The sequence below is a fragment of the Chroicocephalus ridibundus genome, chromosome 1, assembly GCF_963924245.1.
Source record: "Chroicocephalus ridibundus chromosome 1, bChrRid1.1, whole genome shotgun sequence".
Taxonomy (NCBI): Eukaryota; Metazoa; Chordata; class Aves; order Charadriiformes; family Laridae; genus Chroicocephalus; species Chroicocephalus ridibundus.
In genome coordinates this window covers 89,223,912-89,247,152 of record NC_086284.1, presented here as the reverse complement: position 1 = coordinate 89,247,152, position 23,241 = coordinate 89,223,912, and the positions used below count along the sequence as shown (strand labels likewise).

The 23,241-nt window shown below is 41.3% G+C and overlaps 1 long non-coding RNA gene across 2 annotated transcripts in view; it reads left to right on the top strand.

Moving 5' to 3' along the window:
* Positions 1-23,241, top strand: part of LOC134519230 (uncharacterized) — a 241,200-nt gene that overhangs the window by 128,719 nt on the left and 89,240 nt on the right. Inside the window, exon 3 of one of the 2 annotated variants that reach the window (XR_010072166.1) lies at positions 14,846-15,028. The exons of the other annotated variant lie outside the window; for it this stretch is intronic. This is a non-coding gene — a long non-coding RNA (uncharacterized LOC134519230). The remainder of the gene's footprint in view (positions 1-14,845; positions 15,029-23,241) is intronic. 2 annotated transcript variants of the gene reach the window in all.

The window sequence follows — 23,241 nt, the reverse complement described above, 5'->3', positions numbered from 1 at the left end:
TTTCCCAAACAAAACTTCATCTCTTCAAGAAAAAACAGGCTCTTGCCCACATCTGCTGTGAAAAAAACCCATAATTTTTCTTGGATCAATATAGAAGAACCTTCTATATCCTTTAGCTGAAAATTAAATGCTGATACATGCAGAAGAGGGAGTGTATTTTTGACAGGTTGTGGTTCAATCAGGAGCAGAGAAGTAGGCAGCAGTGTATAGAGTGGAAAGCAGTTCACAGCAGCATGGGAAACCATGGTGATCTCCTAGGGTGATGTCCCTTGCCATCCTTGCTATCTCAGCATATAATGTCATTGTTCATGAAGCAACATTTTAAAACCAGCAAAGTATATTCCCACCGTTGTTCCGACTTACAGCTCTCCTAGAACCTCCCTGGCCTGACTGTTGGAAGCCTTCTAACTTCAGGCTTATACATAAAGGAACATAACATAATGTAAGGATATAAAAAATGTCTGTTCCTGATCAGCCTAGAACTCTTCCTAGCCAAGCAGTCTGCCTCTGCCGCAGCCAGTGGCAGGTGCCTCTTCTGCAGGAGCACTCAGGACAAGTAAACAAAAGCTGATGTTTCCTTGCTGTATTCTCCCCGCGCTTTTTCTTTTTGCCCCTGGAGAAAGACTGCTTGGGCAGAGACGTCCTGCAGACTGAATACCGCCCGTGGTCAAATATTTGGGCAATACAGTCCTGTGTAATAACTGTGAAAGAAATTGTCCTTCCTAGGCTATACCATGTAGCCTTTCCTTTCCCAGAGGCCAGATGATGATTTTCTTGCTGACACTGAGTGCTATCTTATTTCTAGCAGAGTACCACTGAGGTCACGAGCAAGTCATATGGGTAAGGGATCCTTAGATGTGAATTTTGCACTCTAAGTTCAGGATTTATTTCACTCAGCGTGTTGCAGCCTCTCATCTTTCTAAACAAGGTCCCACTTTTTATGCCACACTGTGAGGCTAATTATTCTCAATTTATTTGCACAGCCCTGCATTTGCCATCTATTATTCCTGAAATATAAAATGATCTAAATTCTTTTATATCTGGCTGCACTACCTAATTATTCCTCATTTGTTTTTATTCTCTTCCAATTTAGTATCATCTGCAAAGTTGGAAATCATGTTTTCATATCATAATTAGACCTCTAAGAACCTAAGAAAACTGCTTGGTGAATAAGCATGCAAAGGCCTTGTTTTTTCCCCCTTCTATTCTCATTTTAATGGAGATTTAAAGTGAGACAATAAATTAGAAATGCATGAAATTATGAGCTAAAAAGTTCAAGTTGCTTGCCTGTGGGCCATAACGTTGCAGCAACCAGAAGCAATATGAAGAAGTAGTTATGATAAGAAAGTTGGTTAGGAATGACTGATAAGGATGTAGAAGCTGAGCTGACGCGTGCCCGGCTCCTCACCAACCGCGCTGCATTAGAAGATGTGCTTATTTGGAGAGTGTATCTGCCTGCATTGCTGGTGCCAGGAGTGTAAGCCAATGTAGCCAGCGTGCACAGGGAAGTTGATTAGCAGCTGTGACTTCAGAGCAGACATAATTTTCTACCTTGACCAAGTCATTCTCCACCCCCAACATTAAAGATTATGCCACCTTTAAAGCATGGCTTGTAGTATTTCCTGCACCTCAGAGACAGATGTATCTCACACATGAATAACAGAGAAGATATTAGCACAGTTACAGTATGACAGAAGAGGGCTCCTTTAATTATGTTACTCAGCATACTGCAGCAGAAATCACCTAGTTTGATGTTTTCTAAGATCAGCAAGGCAGAGCAACTCAGGAGCCTTTGCTTCTGTCATATGCATGGTTTCTCTGGAATCTCTATCTTAAATAGAATGAGTGCCATATAGTATCAGTCTTTTTTTGTCTCCCTTTGGCTCAAGTTATAGCGGTTGAATGCATTGTTTCAAGCTATTACAGAGCTGTAGACAATTCAAACCGCTACATATTTTCTCAAATGTGTAGAAACAGAATGAGGGAATATCTGTACCATAAACAAACAAACAAGCAAAGTGCAGAGGAGATCTGTCTCCACTGTACATATTTCAGTCTGTGTTCTTCTGAAAAAGATTAATGTTGGGATCTGCAGCCCTCTCAGAAGAAGTGCAAATCTGATGGACCATCCCAGTGCAGGTTCAGCCCTGAAGCCTTAGATCCTGTTCATATTCTGGATTGCTCCTCCTCTTCATTTCCAGGTGGAAGAGATTATATTCTGCTTCTTGCACTATACAGGCATGTAATCATCCTCAGCTGATTTCCATCAGGGAATTATGGAGCATTCCCTTTGTGAGTTCAGACAGGTGCACGCTTTGCATTTGTGACAGTAAGTTTACGTTGACCATGACACCCTCCTCTTTCCAGTTCAGACAATGCTCAGATCAAGGCACCTGCCTTAAATTGCCCCTTCATGCTGTTCCATGACTTGGCTCCATTTTGAGAAAACATAAAACTAGGGGACAGGCCATGGGAGATCCACTGCACCCTTATGTTGGCTCCTTTTTGGCTCTTGAGAAACCAGGTAAGAAGAATGAAACTAATTTTCCAAAGACGCTGCCATTGGCAAAGGGTGTGACAGATGCTCTTGGGAATGAGGCCAGGCAAGCCATCACACTTGTGGAATCCATCTGATGATCTGAGCATCTCTGGCCCTGATTCTGACTTCCTCAATGGTGTCAGTCAAATTCAGAATAGTTGCACTAATGACAAGATTGTCATATAGCACGAGAGATCAGATTCACGTCAGACCTGCCAGAAGGGAAGGATTTTTTAATTGCAGCCTGTGATTATTTTGGTCTTGAGTTTGTAGGCACATTCAATTATGGGTGCAACTTAAGTCATTTATATGTCTTCCTGACTGACAGATATATTGGTTAATGTCCTACCTGCAAAATTATGCCCCCAGGTACGTGCAGCTGTTGTTCTGAGCGAGCAGAAGGAATGCACAGGTATGGTACTTTAGCAACTTTATGTCTTCTCTGTAGGATGCCAAAAAAAGGAACACATTTTTTTAAAAATCCAATTGATCTTAATAGGATAGGATATTTAAATATAGTTATTAAATATCATCTCTGCAGGGCAAGGTTAAGGGAATTTGTGTAATGTAACTTCATATTTTTCCCTAAATCTATCAGACCTTGCTCTTAATTGTAGCTTCAACTATAAATTTACAAGGTTTGGAGTGGCTTGGTTTTAGATGATGACATTCCTGCGAAACCTATGATGTTGCTGGGCGATTGAGTCATTTATCTTGGAAAGTAAAAATGTTCATGAAATGGTTGCAATGAACACTTTAAAGCCTGACTCTGGTTCTGTAGAGATCACTCTGAATATGGATTAAATTTTTCTTTGAGTGCATGGTTAGTCTTCTAAATCTAAAAAGACTTTCTGTTCCTTCATGAGATCATTCAAAGATTTCAAAGGGAGTTAATTAATTACAAATTACAGATTTTAAAAAATGCTCTTTAACATTAACACACATCTAATATTTTTTAATTTTTATTTTTTAAATTCTGGAACACTTTCAAGCATGCCCAGCATTTCTTTAAATTATAATGAAACCCAGTACATTACAGCAATCTGGGTGTTATTCATATGCCATTAAAATGATAAGGCAACTCAAGAGTTTAAGAATTGATGTGCAAAAGAAAAAAAAGGAATAAGGACAAAGACACCTGAAAATACCATCCGAATTGTATGATTTTTAAGCTTGGAAATAGGAACTGTGTTTTTTATGGTGAGAGACCACATTTGATTAAAGAATTTTCAGCAGAGTTCTCTGTTTTAATTTCTACCATTATTTTGTAGCCTATTGCTTTTCCAGTTTTTGCCCATACTTGCAGGTATTTGTGAGACAGCGCTGAAATGTGGATGAGGCAAGAACCAATGTACCCAATGCCATTTTTTAAAAGAATCAGCACACCATTATTTCCCTCATACCTTAACTTGTAATAGCATAAATGTTTCCTTAAAGTCCATGCTCCATAAACTTCTTGTAAAAATTGAGATAGTAAAAAGCCGAGCTCAAAAGGAAAGCTTAGGACAAGATCCCTCCTTAAATCCAGTATGCCCTAACCGTGAAAATCTTCCAATACTGGCTTGGCCCAGCTGAGTCCTAAACGTCTCATTTCCCTCCTTCGCATGGCTCATTGAGCCAAAGCAACTGGATGAGGCCTCCTAGTCTCTGTGAGTGACCTGGCTCCCGTGCCATCGCTGGGGTGGTCGCATTGCTGGCCACAACCCTTCCAAACCTGTGGAGGACCTGAGCATCTATGGGCTCTTGTACCCCATGCTTTCCTATCATCATCAGTACAGGTACCTTGCTGTGCAGTAGCTGGTGAAAAGCTAGCACAGAAATTTTTTTTATGTAGCAATTGTTGGTCCAAAAATTCCAGTCACCTCTTTTCCTGTATCCCCCCACCTCCCTCTATCCAGCAGTATAAGAAAGGTAAAGTGCTATAGAGAGCCTTGAATCTCTACCTTTGTATAAATTTTACCTGCAAATGACATTCAATGTAATTAAGTAGGAATTACACCAAATTCCCACATTACAGATGGATTCAGTGGAGAGGGCTATGGAGTAGTTTTGAAGAAATCGGTCTGTTCTTAGGCACTTTGTGATGCAAGTTCCTTCAGATTTCATGGCTTTGTCACGCTTGAGATCGTGTGTACTGCCTTGATCAGCCATAAGACTATCTTTTATTTGAAATTAAATGTGAAGAAATTTAAATTGTTCTGTGTGTATACAGACATAAGTAGCTCATCTTTGGCAGTGTTCAGATTATTTATACTGCAGCTGCAGTAAATTTGAGTTGCACCAAATGTAGCTCCCTAAATGTCAGCTTGATTTTCTCAAGACCTACTTTTCACTTGTTATAAATATTACTTGTTACAGATGCTAAAACTCTTCAAAAGAGGAATGTCACTTTGGGTGCTGTCAAAGCATTCAGAAGTAATATGGATGATGCCAGGGCGTTTCTTTTATTTTTTTCCTAAAAACTTAACAAAGTGACCTTGTACGCATTTAAGGATTTTGGGGTTGTGGGAATTCACCTTCTCCGTAGGTAGGTACACACAACTTTCCTATAACTTCTGATGACTGGACTTACTGTAAATGTAAAAGTTTGGTATGTATGTATGGAGGCAAGTCCAACATGACCATCTTTTCTAAAACTGAATTAATGCAATGATGTCCAGGAAAGGTTCTTTTAAAAGCTGACAAAGGAAAAAAAAGAAAATATGAATGTCAATTTATATAGACTACTTACTGATTATGTTATTTTTTTATTATCTCCAAAAGTTGTCTACATTCTTTTTTTTTCTTTTTTTTTTAAATAATAAAAGCAAGAAGATAATTCACTGTTTATAATTTAAGACTTTCAGTTGCTGCCATGTAATTAGATGATCTGTAATTCACAGCTTAAAAGTGAAAAGGAAAGTCCTGCATCCTTTTCAGAAACTCAGAAAGTGCTGAGCTCAGGCTCAGTTCAAATTTTTATTCATTGAGACTAATAAAAGGTTCATCACTACATATAAGAGTTGGATTACAATAATATTGATTGCAATTTTCTTGATTGAAGGGAGGGACAATTTTCTGGTTTTAGATCAAGTGACAAAACAGAAATGAGGAGAATTTGTGTGCACCTGGGACAGATCAACCACATTTGGAAGAAAAATGGACTATCTTAGAAGACAGATTTAAGTAGACAGGTAACTCTTAAACTTCAAAGGATGTTCTGTCTCCAGTGATGCAATTATAGTCAAATATTTTTGCTTGGATCAGGCAAAAAATAATCTGTGTTCTTAGCTGTAGAGTTTTTAAGATCCCTGTTGTCTTGCTTATTACTGCAGATGTTAATTCCATGATGGGACAGCAGCAGCATGACAGATCTTGCCCTTCTGCAGCTTTGACTGTCAGATTATATTGATCGTAGCTACTGTTTGTTAGTATTTGCTTTTCTGACCAGTCAGCTTTAATTACTCAAAGTCTTAGCCTCACTTCATTGTAAATCAAGAAGCTAAGTTTCTAGAGTGAAAAGAGTTATTTTTAATTGGATTTTCACTGGTTACCTTGTTTGTTTAAACCAGGGACTGTTTGAATGGGATGGTGTAATGGGAAGAAATGTCAGTTTGGGCAAAGCTCCACAGAAATTGCCTTATCTATATATAATGTTTTCTGCTTCACATATTCATTTCTGAAATACTTTCAAACCATTTTATTTGCTATGTTAAGAGTCTAATTTTTACTGATCTTGCAGATCATTCATAGAAATTTTCACCAGAGTTACATCAGCACGTATCATCTTATTGACATGGTTTTATTATTATTATAACTTCAGTTATGCTTCATTACTAGATAAAAATAATTCTAGTGAGACAAGAAATATTATAACTTAACAAAATTATTGCCAGTGGAGTTCTTTTGAAAACATACTAAGAGGAGGAATGTAACACAGGTGCTCTGAATCTGTTTCTGGAGGAACACTTATTTTCCCATTAACTGTAAAGGGGTCCTTGGAACTGCAATTCGCTTGGGTTTGTGACTCTCCTTGGCCATCCTCAGACTAAGAGGAGTCAGTGGTGGCCACCTCCAGGGCCTCCTGGAGGGGCGATGCAGAGTGATGCTGAGCCCATGCCTGAGCTCAGGCACATTGTAGGGGCCAAATTCAGTTCCACATAGTCTGGGGTGAATTTGTAGTTATTGATATAGTTTGCAAAGGTATCTGTACAAATGAAAACAGGAATTGTTCTTTGCTTTAGGTTTAAGCACAGAAGAGAAAGAATTCTTTTTGATTTTTAGCAAACATTCTGATTTTGGTCTGGCCCCTCCAGACCCCCCATCCCCCCCCAGGTGCCCGTACAGAACAGATATGGGCCTCTGGAGGTAGAGGAGGAGGGAACTAAGGATACTGATAAAGCCCCGTCCAGGGAGTTGCGAAAGCAGGCAGCTCCACGCATTAACACTGCTTCTGTGAAGAGCAGGAGGAGGGCAATAATCATAGGGGGGTCCATTCTGAGGGGAACTGAGGGTCCCATATGCAGGCCGGACCCTTCCCACAGGGAGGTCTGCCGCCTCCCTGAGGCCCGTGTTAAGGATACCGCCAGGAAGCTTCCTGGACTGATACGGCCCTCAGATTATTACCCTCTTTTGGTCTTACAGGCAGACAGTGAGGAGCTGGAGAGCAGAAGTCTGAGGGCAATGAAGAAAGATTTCAGGGCCTTGGGACAGCTTGTCAAGGGTTCGGGAGCACAAATTGTGTTCTCCTCTGCCCTTCCAGCTTTGGGGACTGGCGAATGGGTAAACGAGAAAATCGGATGGATCAACACCTGGCTCCAAAACTGGTGCTACAAGCAGGGCTTTGGGTTCTCTGATCATAGTTTGATCTACAAGACATGGGGCCTGCTCACTAAGAATGGGAAAACCCTATCCCAAAGGGGAAGAGGGTATAAGGCCAAGAGTTAGCAAGGCTCATGGACAGGGCTTTAAACTAGTATTGAAGGGGGGAGGGGATAAAACCAGGCCCACTAGTAATGAGCCTAGGGATAAAGGGCCAAATGGGGGTGAAATCGGTAGCCCAGCTCAAGTGCATCTACACGAATGCATGTAGCATGGGCAACAAACGGGATGAGCTGGAAGCCATTGTGCAGCGGGACAGCTATGATGTAGTTGCCATCACGGAAACATGGTGGGATGACTGTCACGACTGGAATGCTGTGATGAAAGGCTATGAGCTCTTCAGAAGGGATAGGCAATGAAGGAGAGGCGGGGGTGTGGCTCTGTACATTAGGGAGTGTTTTGACTGTATAGAGCTAGATTCCAGTGATGATAACGTCGAATGTTTATGGGTAAGGATGAAGGGGAGGGCAAATAAGGGAGATGTTGTGCTAGGAGTATGCTACAGGCCGCCTGGCCAGGATGAGGAGATGGATGAGGTATTCTATAAGCAGCTGGTTGAAGTCTCACAATCACCAGCCCTTGTTCTGCTTGGGGACTTCAACCTGCCAGGTATCTGCTGGAAATATAACACCGCAGAGAGCAGGCAGGCTAGGAGGTTCCTCGAGTGCATGGAAGATAACTTCCCGACACAACTGGCAGGGGAGCCTACCAGGGGAGGTGCCTTGCTAGACCTACTGCTCACAAACAGAGAAGGACTAGTGGGAGATGTGGTGGTTGGAGGTCGTCTTGGGTTTAGTGATCATGAAATGGTCAAGTTTTCAATTCGTAGCGATGTAAGGAGGGGGGTTAGCAAAACCTCCACCTTGGAGTTCTGGAGGGCGGACTTTGACTTGTTCAGAACACTGGTTGAGAGAGTCCCTTGGGAGACAGTCCTGAAGGGCAAAGGGGTCCAGGAAGGCTGGACGCTCTTCAAGAAGGAAATCTTAAAGGCCCAGGAGCAGGCTGTCCCCAAGTGTCGCAAGTCTAAAGGGCGGGGAAAATGGCCAGTCTGGATGAATAAGGAGCTTCTGGTAGGACTTAGGAATAAACGGAGGGTTTACCACCTTTGGAAGAAGGGACAGGCAACTCAGGAGGAGTACAGAGATCTCATTAGGTTATACAGAGAGAAAATTGGGAAGGCAAAAGCCCAGCTGCAGCTCAACTTGGCCACTAACATTAAGGACAACAAAAAAGCTTTCATAAATACATCAACAAGAAGAAAGCCAGGGAGAATCTCCATCCCTTACTGGGTACAGGGGGGAAAGTTGCAACCAAGGACGAGGAGAAGGCTGAGATACTTAATGCCTTCTTTGCCTCCGTCTTCAATAGTCAGACCAGCTATCCCCAGGGTGCTCAGCCTCCTGAGCTGGAAGATAAGGATGGAGAGCAGAACAACCCACCCATAATCCAGGAGGAAGCAGTCAATGATCTGCTTCTGCACCTAGACGTACATAAGTCTATGGGGCCAGATGGGATTCACCCAAGAGTATTCAGGGAGCTGGCGGGAGAGCTCACCAAGCCTCTCTCCATCATTTATCAACAATCCTGGTCAACAGGGCAGGTGCCAGATGACTGGAGGGTGGCTAATGTGATGCCCATCTACAAGAAGGGTCGGGAGGAGGATCCGGGGAACTACAGGCCTGTCGGCCTGACCTCGGTACCAGGAAAGATCATGGAGAGGATCATCTTGAGTGAGCTCTCACGGCAAGTGCAGGGCAGCCAAGGGATCAGGGCCAGCCAGCATGGGTTTAGGAAAGGGAGGTCCTGCTTAACCAACCTGATCTCTTTCTATGACCATGTGACCCGCCTCCTGCATGTGGGGAAGGCTGTGGACATTGTCTGTCTGGACTTTGGTAAGGCCTTTGACACCGTCCCCCACAGCATTCTCCCGGAGAAGCTGGCGAATCATGGCATAGACAAGTGTACTCTTCTCTGGGTTAAAAACTGGCTGGATGGCCGTGCCCAGAGAGTTGTGATTAATGGGGTGAAATCCTCTTGGCGGCCGGTCACCAGTGGTGTCCCTCAGGGCTCAGTTTTGGGGCCGGTTTTGTTTAATATCTTTATCGATGATCTGGATGAGGGGATTGAGTGCACCCTCAGTAAGTTTGCAGATGACACCAAACTAGGTGGCAGTGTTGATCTGCTTGAGGGTAGGAAGGCTCTACAGAGGGACCTGGACACGCTGGATCGATGGGCCAAGGCCAACTGTATGAGGTTTAATAAGGCCAAGTGCCGGGTCCTGCATTTCGGTCACAACAACCCCAACCAATGCTACAGGCTTGGGGAAGAGTGGCTGGAAAGCTGCCCAGCAGAAAAGGACCTGGGGGTGCTGGTGGACGGCCAGCTGAACATGAGCCAGCAGTGTGCCCAGGTGGCCAAGAAGGCCAACAGCATTCTGGCTTGTATCAGGAATAGCGTGGCCAGCAGGAGCAGGGAAGTGATCGTGCCTCTGTACTCGGCACTGGTGAGGCCTCACCTCGAGTCCTGTGTTCAGTTCTGGGCCCCTCTGTACAAGAGGGACATTGAAGTGCTGGAGCGTGTCCAGAGGAGAGCTACCAGGCTGGTGAGGGGTCTGGAGACCACGTCATATGAGGAGAGGCTGAGGGAGCTGGGCATGTTTAGCTTGGAGAAGAGGAGGCTGAGGGGAGACCTCATTGCCCTCTACAGCTACCTGAAAGGAGGTTGGAGAGAGGTGGGTGTTGGCCTCTTCTCCCAGGTGAATAATGACAGGACCAGAGGAAATGGTCTAAAGTTGCGGCAGGGGAGGTTTAGATTAGATATTAGGAAGAATTACTTTCCTGAAAGCGTGGTCAGGCACTGGAACAGCCTGCCCAGGGAGGTGGCTGAGTCACCATCCCTAGAGGTGTTTAAGAAACGTCTAGATGTGGCACTTCAGGGCATGCTCTAGTGGCAGAGATTGTAGGTTGTTTGGTTGGACTCGATGATCTTAAGGGTCCTTTCCATCCATGAAGATTCTGTGATTCTGTGATTCTGTAATTCTGTGATTTAACGTTTGAGACTCCGGGAAGGTTGTCATGTATTAAGCAGTACCAGTCCATTTACCTGTGCAGAGCTTAGACACAGGAAACCTAAAAACAGATGGGAAGAACATAGCCGGGGTAGAAAGGACAGAGAAGAAGAAATCAGTTCAGCTAGAATATTCCAAAACAAATTCATGCTCTGCTGGAGGAACAAGTACAAGGACTTTGAACGTTTGGGTTAGCTGGGAGACATCATCTGAATTAGATCCACTTAGAAGGGTGAAAAAGCATCACCGCTGTGTACAGTAATGCCACAAGTCTTCAGCTTCTGTTGTTGTAGTTAATAATGCGGCATCTTGCTTTCAGTAAGGAATGTTTACATTTCAATTGTAGCTTCCAGCTTGAGATCACAATTCACATTTTTTGTAAAAGAGCTAAGTTCCATTGCAGTGAAGCCCAGTTTAATTTTTTATCTTGAGTTTGTCATGTAAACTTGATTTCTTAAGCAAATTTTCCAGCTCTGGTATTCTTTTATTAGACTCAGGATATTATGACATTTTCAAAATGCATTCTATTTATAACTTAACATTATACAATGTCAAGAATAATCAAAAAGCATAAAGAGATGACAGAGAAAAATCCCATTTATATGATCTTTCCGGTCACAGTTCTGAGTTCCACTTAGAATGCCTGTTTTAGGAGCCACCTTTTTAGCAAATGAAACATGCAAACGAAAGGTAACAGAAAATGGACACGATCACTCAATAACTTTATTAGCACAGGTTGTCAAAGTTCAGAGTGAGGTTCAGAGGGCTAGATGTTTCAGGAGCAGTGGTCCAGCCCTCAGTGTGACTGACTTTTTCAGTGCATGAGGAGATAACCCCAGCTGGCAGTTTCTCTTTCTGTTAGGCACCATTTTCTCTCATTATTTTTTCATTTGGGCTTCATTTTTCTTGGCCTGGGAACAAAGTACAACTGTAATTTTAGTTAAACTGTGTGTTTGAAAGAAGTAATACCTTCAGAATTGTAAATAATTTGTATCATTTTAAGGCAATGACTTCATGACAGGCAAATTTTAATTAAATATTTCTGCCATTTGTATATATCTGTGTCCTCCTAAAATAGACGCTATTTTTATTTCCATCAGTTTATTTCTTTATTGTCTTTAGTTTTAAGATTAGGGCTTCATTAAGCTTCAGCCTCTCAACTTCTTGAGAGGCTAATTGACAGATAAACGCCGAATCAGATGACGGCAGAGCCTGTCTGTGCTCAGAGGTGGTGATACCATTTGAATCTTTCATGATGCTGATACAATGAAAGCAAAAGTTGCAGAGAAACTTTTAGGGCCTTAGGGCAAAGCTTCTCTGGGGTTTTGAGGGGAACTGTGGAAGGGGGCGAGTTGTCATCTCACTCTGTCTTACTGGCTGTGGAGCTGATGGTGCATCTGGCTAGGGAGAGGAGAAAGAGACCTCTCAATCGTGTTGCAAGTTGCTGCATAAGGATGCAGGAACCTTGAAACCTTCCTCTTCCCTCCATTCCTTCTGAAATGTCGACCCTGTACAATGTCCCTTTCTTGGAGGACCTACAAATTTCCAGCCATCCCTGTGCACCCAGCAGCTCTGCTCTGCTCCTTTCCCCTGCCCCCTGCTACAGCAGTGGCATCACGCAAAGAGCTCTAGCCTGGATGTGGTGAGGGGAGCAGTGGATGAGAAGAAGAGAAATTCAGAGCTATAGCAAGGCCACGAAACACAGAACAGGTCGAGGCATCACTTATGATGTGTCATATGTGGGATGGTAAGGCACAAGAGCAGTAAGGCAAGGCTTACGTCAATGGTGTCAGCCTCTATTAAGTTTGGTGCCCTTTGATACATTAAGGATTTCAATACACTACATCAGTATGTTGCCTGACAATGCTGCTATGCATATACCTGTGTGTATATCATGATCTCTTCCAGGTACTGAAATACATCATGTGTCTGGATGATCAAAAGCATGCAGTGTTACGTGTGTAAAAGAAGTAAATAAGTGTTATTTATAAGTTACAGACATTTAAGCTTTGGTCAAATAAAGAATTTGATATTACTTAATGTTTGGGGACTTGTGGCAGAATCGGTGGCCTTCAGCTGGAGTCGTAGGATTCCTATACAATGTAAAAAAAAGATTGTGTGACTCATGATGGTAGGCACAACCCTAAGCAGCGAGACACCTGAGGCTGCAATAGCAAAGCCCTGAGGACTTACTCATGTTTTAAATCCCCACCCTCTCAGAGGCTTAGGTGCTTAACTGTGCATTTTTCTCCACGCATGATTTATAGCCATGAAAGTAGGCACTTAATCCTCTTCTTCACAGAAAAACAGATAGAACAAAAATCAATCTTTTCTTTTAAAAGGGAACCAGAGGAGAAGTAGGTGGTGATTCCTCTCACCTCCTCCTCAGCTCCTTTTCAAGAGGACATCTCGTTTCAGTCCTTTTTTCTGCTAGTACAAGCTCAGTCTGACCTGGAAAGTTCCCCAGTACACAGGCTGCTGGGGAGGATAAGTTCTTTAAACATCTGGCCTAGAAGATAGGGCGGATTGTATAGATGATTTAAAGATTCAGTGAGCTAGGCAGTAGGAGTAAGAGTAATCCTGATTTTGCAGTGTAGTGGTTAGGCCACTTCCATGGGTATGGAAGACTCTAATCTATTCTTCAAGGACAATTTAGTTATTTTCTGTTACATAGGTGGTGGATAATGTGTGGCAACAGTTGTTGTATCAGATACCGATATTAAAGACTCTCCCTTTGGAAACATTTTCTCTAACCAGCTACCTTACAGAGCCAAGCTTGCTTCTTTAGCTTTGTCCCAATAAATGCAAAAAACCTCCAAAATTGCCTAAATTAAATACCTAAGAAAATTATAATGCAAACTTATGCATTATGCATTTCCTCTAGAAAATTTTGTAAATAGATCAAAATAATTTAATTACTTCATTGTGAAAAAGGCTTTAAGAGCCAATTAGAAAAAGCAAGCGGGGAGAGCTGCAAGCTTGAAATATAGAAGCAATAAAGTGAAATATTCTTCTAAGGAAAAAAGGTGGGGATGACAGTACATGAAAGGGAAGTGTCCTGTAGATGAAAGGCACAATAGCAGCAAAAGACAGACACGTACGGAGGGTGATAGCATGGACTGATGGGAGGTGCAAGTGGGATCAGTGCAAACTGACATAGACTCACTGAACGGCACTGCTTGGAAAAGAGCAGGCTTTCATTGCGGCAGTCTTAAACAAGGACGCGCTACTGCTCAGATTATGATCTAACTGTGGAGAAAGCCATACAAAGATAGTTATCAGAAATATATAAATGTGTATGTATTTTAATTTAAATAGTGAAATACTTGCCTTGTGCTGTGATGTGTCATGTTTTAAGACTTTCACAATAACGACTGCCTCCTTGTATATTTAGACAGTATCTAATTATCTTTGGTAGTGTAGTTAGTTTCTCCAGCCCCTGTACACCACACAGATGCATATATACACCCACCTTCTCTTTTTCTGCCTATGCAGAAAACATTTCTCAGGGAACATTTAGGGAAATGATACAGAACTAATACTACAGGATTTATCAACAGTCCGTAACCTATGTTGGGGAGCACCAGACAGGTGCTTGGTACCTGGGCAGTGTGGAAAAAATCTGAATTGAAATGGTGAGGTTTTCTCCTGTGTGTAATATCATACATATATACATTGGCCATGGCAATGTCTTCAAGCTCTGTCTACAGTAAAGAGTTTCACAGTTGTTGATGAATGAATGGGCTGAGCAGGGCACGTATGTTATGCGTCCTCTTACTCCAGCACTCTGCACCGCTAGCAGCACTGCTCGGAAGTGCTGCTAGGCCTGCAAACTGTTGCCTCCGTCTTAGAATACCCAATATCACAGGCACGAGTCTGGTAGTGTGAAGCAAATTCAGACTTTTCCCCTTTCTGTGTGTGTCATTACGGATGGCTACAGATGGTTCTGTTCTGTACAACGGTCTGTTGCAGAAGGTAAAGAGCTGTGAAAGTATACGCTTACGTATGTGAAAAGTATGTGAATGTCAAATGTAAGCTAGATTGTTTGGACCAGATAACCCAGAGTTTACCTCAAGTTCAATAAAATTACTTAGGGAAGAAGAAAGTGCTTCACATAACAAAGGGAGAGCTCTTGTAGCTGCAAGGAAGGCTGAAGATATTGCGGATAAATTTATGATAACTAAAATTTAGACTTTAATGTTGGTAATAATAATGCTAATTAATGGCATTAATATGGTAAAAATAAATGGTTTTAAAAGCAAAGAATACGTACAGTTATCTGTCAAATCTAGCTTGCGAGGCCATAAAGCAACATGAATGAGAGCTATCATTAGCAAGGAATTTATTTCAGAGAACTCATTGTGTTTTCTCTTCCACAGTAGACTTTTCTGAAAATAAGCTGAAGGTTACATCTGGGAGACGAGAACATATTTTCCCACAGAAGATATTAAAGGCTTTATGATTATGCCAGAGCACAAAGTTAAGTATATGGAACCATTAAAGTTTGACAAGGCACCTGATCTAGATGAATAACATTCCCGAATTCCAGAGGAATCTTTAAGGTAAACTAAGAAAAGCCTAGTAAGAAAAGCCTTTAGAATGCCTTCCTGCCCCCCCCCCCATCTTGTTAACAGCTAGGGAAGCATCAAAAGACAGAAAGAGGGTAATGGTGTTTCTGTATTTATGGAGAAGGTTGAAGAGAGAAGTCTATGGAATGTGTAATATGGAAAGAACAATTGCTGCTGTTTAAAGACCAGGCGATCAAACTTGATGAATGAGCAAGATTTCTGTGTGGACAGTTCTGAATAGCTAGAGAAAAGTAAACTAAAGGATGTATTTTGCCTGGACATAAAAGCCTCTTGAAACTATGTCATATGTAGACATGCACAAAATAGATTACTCTAAAAAGTTAGGCTGGGATAAACATGGAGGGCTGGTGAAACTAATTTTAAATGAATTTAGGAGAAAATAATAAAGCATGTAAACTAAAGGGAAATGTTTTATAAGGAGAGATGAAACAAATGAGGCAGAAGTAGTGGTCAAAGCTGAACACCACTTTTTGGTATACAAGAGGAGGGTTACAAGAAAGAGAGGTGATGTTGCAAAAAAATGAATGGAACGAATGCAAAAATATGGCTGTGTAAAGAGAAAATAATGGTTTTAATACTATGCTGCTAGGAAAGCATGACTGCTTCATTTAATTTAAAGTAGTAGAGGAAAGCAGTTAACCCCAATCTCAGCAGCAGAACACTGAATGTCAATCAATAATAAGCTGGACATACGGATAATAAACTTATCTGTGCAATGCTTACCAAGATTGATAAAATGTAATTCTTAATTTCTACATAGAAATGTACTTATACCGTATACCTACATGTAATACAGTTGTTCTCATAAGTGCTAAATACATACAAGATAGATTGATGGCAAAAGATGGAGGATACTGTGCTGAGCTCTAAAGGTTTTAATGTGCTGTGCAGAGTACCCATCTATCTATCTGTTTTATTTTGCTGAGGATCATTCATCCTCCTAGCATCTCTGTCATGTTCCCATTCTTCGAGCAAATAATCTTCAGGTAGAACCTGACAGTTCTTTAATGTAGCTGTAGTTTATTTTTGAGGTTAATCTATGTCAAGCTTGTACTGCTCCTTTGGTTTTTGGATGGTAGCTTTAGGTTGTGGGCAGAATGAGAAAAGCATGTTGCACAAACGGTGAATCAAGCAGTGAGTAATGCAGGTCAGTCCAAGTGAAGTAACAATAAAGCCTTTAGACCATATCATATTTTCATCTTCATGCCACATATGTTACAGATAAATGGTTTTAAGAATATACAAGAGAAATTTACTGTGTATTTTAGCATGCATATCTTTCTGCTTGTAAAGCCCTTTGTGAAGAGGAAAAAAAAGACATAAAGCTCTCCAAAATTAAGGAGAAGACGAGCTTCTCTCTCGTAAGTTTTAAGTGCCAGTTTTTTGCAGATCTGCAAGGTTAGAAAAAGATGTGAAGTCCTACATGGGAGCTGGGAATCGACTCTTGCAAATGTCATGTGAAGCCATACTTGCTCTCCCTGAAGGACTATGCATTATTGGACTTCACAGCTGTGGTGGTTTGGGGTATAGGAGGAATGCTGCAGATGGAGAAGTGAAAGCTTCTTACAGCCTTTGCGCAGAAGTAATTTTGAGGAAAGAAATACCTACTTTGGTGGCAGCAATTTTTATAAGTTTTTAGGGTTGTTTAAAGCTGAGTGTCTGGCTTGGGCTGTTAAGTAAATCCCAGATAATGAGAAGTGGGCAGAAGAAAATAATATCTATTTTGAGCTGTAAATATGGTTGGCAATACCCACATGCTGAGCTGATACATCCATAGGTTTAAATTCTGTTCAGTGAACTTATTCCATAGCTCATATAAGTTTCAAATATACTTTATTAAAATTGCTGTGTAGAAAAATAAGTAAAAAAAGTCTCCCTGCTTTGTGGAAAATTTATCTCACAATTACAAGTGCTCAGGCAGTGTGCTTGCCCACTGCATTGTCTTTACATTTTAACATGTTTATTTATAGCAACACAATTTTTAAAAGCACCCACAACAAACAACATCATGCTCCCCAGGCAAACGCATAAGATGGGCTAGAATCTCCATTTGTCTGTGCGGTGCATGCTCATTTAGATTATGGTAAAGTGGGTATAAAACACTACTGGAACACAATGCAAATGATGTATGCCTCTTTGCAATGAGATAAACGATTATATGTGGTATTAGAGCCGTAATTTTATGCTTGTTAGTCATCCAATTTTGATTAGGGGATCATTTATTTTAAGAGTATGTCTGCATCACTGTTCAGGCTTTCTCTTTCTACATCAAGTTGTGCATTAAAGAGCAGGACAAAAAGCAACACAAGACTAGGAGGGAGTTGGGACTGATGCGATGGAAGTAGCGCAGCACAGAGCTGAGTGTTCCTCTTCCCAGTAGAAGAGGTACAAAATGGAACTGTTGGCTTCAAAGGTAATTTGACTTTAAAGGTACTTGGGCCCTCAAGGTAAACACTGGGAATTTCCACATGGCTCATAAAATGCTAAAACTGACAGAGAATGTTTTGCTTCCAAACACCAAAACCTTTTGAGATTAATTCCACAGTTATACATATTGTGGGGTTTTTGAAAGCTCCTAAAGTAATTGGATTCAGGAAAATCCTGCCTGGTGAAAGATGTAGAAAGGGTCTCCTCTGAGGCCTGTATCCGAATACGTGTTCAGTTCATTTATAATGGACTAGCTGATTCCTAGTGCTTCCTGGCCATAAACTCTTATATGCACGAGAAAAAAAGAAAAAAAAAAGAAGTCCTCTTTAAGTACGTCTGAATTTAAAGGTTTGGTTCAAATGTTTGGGGAATGAAGGGTCTCAAAATACAAGCCATCAGCTAAACTTTCCTTATGTTATATCTTAAGCAATCTGTTTGCTCCTCATATATAGGCCAGCAAAATGGGGTGCAAAATTCTTATGCTGGCTCACAAAGGAAACAGTCTGCCATAAGTCAGATATTTCAAGTCATCTGTCATTTGAAGTACGACACAACTCTTTGCGATGTACCTACGGTGGCTTTAAATTCCCAGATCATGTTATCTGTGGCCATTGAACTGTTGCAGAGGGTCAGCCCACGGGCAGGGGGATGCACTCAAGTCCTGTGCTGCTGTGGCTGCCCTGCAATGGAGAGCCTGGCTGGAGAGGAAGCTCAGACCTGGCCTGGGCAGCTTCTGCAAACAGGACTTAAGCCTTTGATAGTGGCATATACTGCCTGGAAGATGTGGCTTCTCACCGAAAGGGAGTAGGGTCCCCTGCCACCTACTTGGTGTGCGCAGGTTGCAGGGAGATTTATTACGCCAGAGTTTTCAGTCCTGACGGAGTGACTTAATATATATTTAAACCTGTATTAGCCAGGACATATTTCATATCAGGCTTTTCTTTTTCTCTAGTTGCTGCCACTGTTTCAGTGAGCCCACAGGGCATATTTTCCTGAAAGACAGATCTGCTTTTTCATGTAACACCCCATTAAGTAAAGCCCTTTAGCAAGGACAAAGAGCCTCTGAAGATCCTCTCCTGGCATAGAATGTTTACAGGCTGAAACATGAAACCTGCTGTTTCATTAAAAAAGAAAAACAATCCAAAACTTCCTGGTTAATCTGCTGATTGCCCCGTTGATTTTTCTGTGGCTACATGTACTGAAATGTTCTCTTTGTTTCTGTTTGATATTTCCCCAGAAAGCTGCTGCTGCTGCTTCTTCTTTAACCTCTTTATAACGGCTTTGTCAATACCTTTCAAGCATTTGTTTTTGTGTCAAGTTTGCATACTTCAGATATATGTAAATGACAAGACTGTTGGAAAAGAAAAGGGGAACCAGGAAATTGGGGGAAATATGCACGCAGCTGGAGTGCACAAGCAATAGTGTGGGATGTCAGGTAAATCTTCTCTAGAGAATGGCAGTTTGGGGTCAAAAGTATGGTCTTGGTGCAGTGGAATGGTTTCATGAGCCTTGGCTCTCAGCTTGCATGTGTGGATTAGGAAAGGGCAGCAAAAGCAGTCAAAGAAACTGTGACTGGCGGATTCAATGTATTGCATGGTTGCAGAACTATTCAAAACAAATTGTACATGTGGAGCTGGTGGCCGTGGGACTGGTATCTTCCTGATGGACGTGTTCCTTGTTCTTAGCTTCACATCAGCCTTAAACAGCTTTTTTCTCATTTTTCTCTGACTGCCAAAGTGTTCCTGTCTGCTGTTCACAACTTCAGTAGAATTTATTTTTTTCCACCTACCATGCACAAGAAATTTGACTCAGAAAGATGAGATGCAAATATTATGCAGGGTTGACCTTTTAATTTACAGGGTAACTAATTAGCTTGACAAGTAACACGTTTAGTAAAATACATATATGTCATTAGATAATCCTGCCTACCTCTTTATGGCTGCTCCCTAAAATACATCATATTTTTGTTGCAATTAACTGCAGGCTTGCTATTGAATTCAGTATGAGCAGGACTACAGACTTATACCAAATGCAAAGTAACAATACTCACTCTCTTATTTGGCAACCTCATGTTTACTTCTTTAGTCGTGCTTTGGCAACCGTAGTGTAGTGCTGACTGAGTACCTTTTCCAGTTCTGCTTCTGTTTTGCTACAGGACAGAACGCAATGTGTGGTATTAATATGGAAGACAGTAAAAGTGAAACATTTTTAAAGTAAACTTCAGGGAAAGGTAGAAATTTTTGAGGTGGCCTAAACTCAAGTGTCAGTCTGGACATGACTTTAAGGTGAACCTGTGCAACTGGATGGGCAGCTTCCTTTAGCTAAGCTATGGGACGCTATTTATGCATAGACCACTGTGCTGAGCTCTTCACTGCCATTGTAATTCATATGGTTACTTCCCCAATCAGCGGCTGAGCAAAGGAAGAGGTGGTCGTGTTCATGATTTACCGTGGGTGGCATCCTGATATTCAAAGGGTCTGAGGAGAGGTAGTTGTGTCCTTCATTGAAGGAAGGTGACAGAAGAGGTGGTTACGTAGATGCAAGGGGTTAAAAGAAATGGCCAAGAATTTGACCCAGGTCTTCTAGGACAGCAGAAAGAGTCTGGCCATGTCAAAAACACAAAGTCCACCCCAGGTTGCCTTTGGGAGTCATTTATGTCCATGAACAGATGTTCTCAAACACAGTAAACCTTGAATCCTGCATGGTTTTGGGTCTGTTGTAGGATGATTAGCATTCCCTAGCTCTGGATTGCAGCGTCTCATTTTTGGTGCCACCTCACAGTATGGTGAGGCAACAGAGATGAATGGTACCCTGCTGCAAATGGTAAGCAGCAATACTTTGCAATTCTAATGAACCCATCCTGTGCTCTTCAGTGTCCTTTAAACACTGACAATTAGCACGAATAAAGAAAGGGGAAAAATCTTACTGGATGGAAGGTAACAGGGAAGTGGAGCCTGTGACCGCCTGCAGCAAAGAGTGCACATTAATTTCATACTGATATTTTTAATTGTCCTATTCCCTTTTCAGATTTGTTTTGGAAGATGCTTATATTTTTATTATAAAATACATCCGCTAATGCTTTACTGTTTTATACGCATTTTTTCTGATCCAGACCTGAGCCTGATGTCGCCATTAAATTGCTGCTTTCTGCTTCTTTATTATTATATTGTTCCTTGTCAATTTATTGCCTCTTTGTCTTTAATGAAGCAGAGGTGGCAGCTTTACAGATGGGCAACTAAATCACAGAGAAACTACATGACTTTTTACGTGACCTATGCGCACAAGATTAATAATCACTCATATTGACAGGTGCAGGCACTACATGCAAGTGTTTTAAGTAGTTTAGCTATGTTGGCAGTGCTGATTTATGAAAAGTTCAGTTTTAATGAGAGAATGTATGAGATATTAGTGCAAATTTTCTTCTCTTCCTTCCATTTTTACTCATGGTGCACCCATTCATTGAAGACTTATGTACCTCTAGGCCCTCTCCTGGCTATGGTTGGGTTGGATTTCTCTCCTCTGTTCCTAAAGTGTCGTTGCTAAAAGCTGCACCGGTTTTAGCTTTTGGCATGGTCCCTCAGCAGAACCACTTCTTCATGGAGTTCTCTTTATCCTCCCTGCTTGCTTTCTTTTTCCTTCATGCTAGCTTTCTTTCATCCCTTAAGGCCTTTTCTCATACTTTTCCTTTCTTCTTTTCTTTTAGCAGTGTCTCCCGTTTGAAGTTCAGAGCAAGTCTTCCCTCTCTGTTGAAACATTTCACTCCCCTCTGCCATTCACTTTGTTCTCTCCCCCTCCTAGGAGCAGGTGCCAGCTAGTGCTGACATCCTGCCCCCCAGAAATGCAGTAGATTGCTTTGCTAATTCCTACAACAGAGAAATTTATTTTTTTTTTCATTTTCTCTTTTCTGTGTTGGGCTGATCATTCTCTGGTGAGCTCAGCACAGTCACTGGAGTCATTAGCAGGCTCGTATAGAAGCGTATCTTACATGATCCGGTTGAGGCATGCAACAAAATCTGTGATGTTTATTAGCAATATCCAAGAGTTTGTAAATACCAGCCCTTCAGCTGAGGCCTTTTTATTGTTGATTGTCAGAACTGGAAGGCTGCTTACCATGCTTTACCTATGTAACTCAACCAGGGCTTACACGCATACAGAAGTAGTCCTTGGGTAGCTCACAATGTTACTTAGCAACGTAAGGCTAAGGGATCAGGCTTGAAAAGGAGCTTATGGGAGGTTGCCTGACTAAATAAGAAAATTTTAAATCAGGTGGCCTGTATGGATGGCACTGCTGGATTTTTAACAGTGGGATGATGATGTCTGAAAGCCTTGTTAGCAGATGTCTTTGAGAAATGAGGAGGATGGTGAGGTGCCACTAGGTGAAAGAAGGGCAAATATCTTTTAAGATGCAGGAAAAAAGAAAAGCAAGGAGAATACAGCTCTGTCAGCTTCGTCAACACCCAGATGAATGGTAATTGATGCTAGAGGCAAAATCATAGTATATATGCTGTCTGGCAGTAAACTCCAGACTCAAATGCTACTTGTGTAGTAGTTGGGTTCCCACAATGGTTTTGGAGAAGATGATTCCAGGTGAGGTTCTCACTCTGAAAAAAGCTCTGCAGGAGCCTATCTGTAGTCCTTAACTATAAAGAGACCCAGGGATGTAAACCTTCGAATTTAGACTATGTTAATACCCTGCAGTGAGACTAAGTCTGAAAGCAGTGATTGTGTTGTCTATGCTTTTCTATATAAAGTTTTCAATATTAATCACAGTAATTTGCTTTACTATACTTTGTCATCATGATTCGTCAGTAATCAGAATTATTGGCCGTATCTTGGGAGGGAAGAGATTGGTAGAGCAACCCATCCTAAATCTCTTAGTAATCAATTATTTTGGAGCAAATAAGTGATTAATTTATGATTAATTTTTAAACTATGTGTATATATTTACATATTATTATATTAAAATTTGGTCATATGTACTATGACAGCTGTTGTATCTGGATGTAAACTAAGCTGGTATTTTATGCAGACATAATGGACACTAGAATTATTCCTCTGAAACTTATTCTTCTCCAGTGTAGATTTCATGCCTATAAAGGTGCATGAATCTGTCTGGTGTTCATAGGAAAGTGGGTAAGAAACATAAAAAATGCTACCAAAAGAGTTCCTGAGATGTCCTTAGTGCATCTCTTTTTGATCACTATACTTACATTATTCCTCAGAAATGTTTGTCTGTTTTTAAAGCAGGCCCTCTATTACAAATTTATACCTTTAATATGGCTATCTTAGGTAATTTGCAGTTACATTGATGCTAATCACTACTAACAGAAAATGCTTAAAAAAACCCCGTTTTTTTCTTGTAGCAGCATGGGTCGTGTGGTACGTATTTTGTAGGGATTTAAAATGTTTTTCTACCCAATGTGAGTTAAAAGTTAACAAATTAAAGTCTGACTGAGATATACTTCTCACCGAAGATATCATATGGCTCAAAAGGCTAGAAAGATCTTGGAACAGCAAGCGGGGGTACAAATGAGATGGGTGGTACAAAACAGACCAGAACTTTCACCTGCAAACTTAAATCTCCAGACTTTTTTTTTTCCCCTGAGAAAAAGCCTTTCTTTACTCATATGTTATTGGCAGTGCCTGGCGTTCAAGCTTGCAATGGCAATGCTTTTTCCATGTACCAAAGTGCTTAAACAAAAATTTAGCCTAGGTTCTTGGGGATGAGAATTTACTAATCAGAAAATGTACTGCTTTGC